The sequence below is a fragment of the Miniopterus schreibersii genome, assembly GCF_964146895.1.
Source record: "Miniopterus schreibersii genome assembly, chromosome: 3".
Taxonomy (NCBI): Eukaryota; Metazoa; Chordata; class Mammalia; order Chiroptera; family Miniopteridae; genus Miniopterus; species Miniopterus schreibersii.
This window is the reverse complement of record NC_138103.1, coordinates 104,039,545-104,041,597: the sequence shown is the minus strand read 5'-3', so window position 1 is coordinate 104,041,597 and position 2,053 is coordinate 104,039,545.

Below are 2,053 nucleotides of genomic sequence, written 5' to 3'. Positions count from 1 at the left end.
ACATGTGCATGTCAAAGATCAAATGACCTGACAGTCGGCAGCACCAGGCTGCGGGCAGGGCAGTTGTGGGCCTCGTGCCTTTTTGGCGCAAGTGTAGGTTGTACGGCTTCCTTGAAGTCACATGTGGCAACGCTGATCAAAAAGCCACATGCACATAGCCTTTGACACGCTGCTTCCCTGCAAGGAGTGCCTCAGCCAGATGTGCACGCCTGCCGCCGATGCGCAGGGACGTCTGCTCCTGGCTGTTCTGTGTATTAGCGGGAGGCTGGCAGCGCTTGAAATCCCTCCACAGGACACTGGCGAAGTGCAGACGCCTCCGCCGTCAGGGGGATGCTCTGTTACAGTTAAAAAAGAAACGGCTGCTTTACAAAATGCTTAGACTATGCTTCCAGGCCTGTGGAGGGAAAAAATTGCTGCAAAGGATAGTACTGGGACAACTGGGAAGGCCTGAGTTTGGACTATATGTTAGATCGTAGTATCAGGCAGGGCAGATGCAGGTTTAAGGTTGTGAGTACGCAAAACACAGAGCTTATTCGTGTATCACTATTGATTAATGAATGTATTATTTTCCATATGAACAACCGTAGACCTACGTTTGCCCCGCCCTGTTTTGTATCAGTATTAAATTTCCTGAACCTGATGGCTGCGTCTCGGTCAGGTAAGACCAGGTCCTTGCTCTTAGGAGAGACTCAAACGCGAATTTAGGCAGGAAGACGTCCGCAGCTCGCTCCGAGGTGCTTCAGCAATAGTAATAGGAGCAACGCTAACAAAATGACCTACACGGAGAGAGGATGCAATCGAGGCAAAATGTTCATTGATGAGTGCAGGCGAAAGGCCTGCAAGTTCATTTTGCTATTCTTGCAACTTTTCTGAAAGTTTGCTTTTTTTTTTTAAAGAAAAAGTTTTAAATGAAAGGAACAGAGGTGCCCAGCAGTCTACAGCCTACTCCTTTTGGGGAGAAAGGCGCCACTGCTGGGAGGAAACAAGAAACTGATAGCAGTGCCCAGAGGTGGGGAGAGGGGGTTACTGTATTGAGGACCCAGCTCTGCTGTACTGTTGGGGGGGAGGGGGGAGAGAACAAGTTGTTTTAAAAGTAGCTACAGCCACTAACCAACAGACGGGCCTTCACTTCTGCACAGTGGTTAGAGGAGCCACCGCTTCCCCTGGCCGGCTCAGGCATCCAGCGCACACTGATCAGAACCAGCGAGGACTGTGCTGGAAAAGTGGGGGCCGGACGAAAACTGCGGCTGCCCAGAGACAAGCACAGGGAATAATTTCCTGGCTTCCTCGTAACCTCTTCCCCACATTTTTTAAGACTAGTTGAGATCATACTTATTTAACTTTATGGCCTACCTCCTTTTTTTCTTTTTGGCTTAATAGTATGTCAAACATCTCGTGTCCTTAAAAACTCCTTTAGACAAAAATTTTAATAGCTGCAGGATGTTCTATGCTGAGAAGTCTTACAGTCTATTTAACCAGCCCCTGCTGCAGGGCACTTGGGTTGTTTACAGTTTTTTGTTGTTGTTAATATTCACCCGAGGATATTTTTCCAATTACTTTTTTTTTAGAGATAGTGAGAGGGAAAGGGAGGGAAAAGAGAGAGAGAAAGAGAGAGAGAGAGAGAGAGAGAGAGAGAGAAACATCAATGTGAGAGACACATCAATTGGTTGCCTCCCGCACGCACCCTGACCAGGGCTGTGTTTCAAACCTGCAACCCAGGTATGTGCCCTTGACTGGGAATCGAACCTGAGGCCCTTTAGTGCACAGGCCATTATCTGACCACTGAGCCACACGGGCCAGGGCCAGTTTTTTTATTACTATTATTTTTAGTAAATCTGCAGTGAAAATAATTACTTAAAATTCTTCATCCACATTTCAGTTATTTCCTGAAGTTCGATTCCTAGTAGAGAAACTCTGGGGTGGGGTGGTATTAACACAAATGCTCCTGAGACACAGTGTCCAATTCCTTTCCCCAAAGGCTGTTCCAGCTGCTGTTCCAGTGCCCAGACCTTCTAGGTCGGTGGCCTCACCCACTGCGGACAGGGTTAGAAGT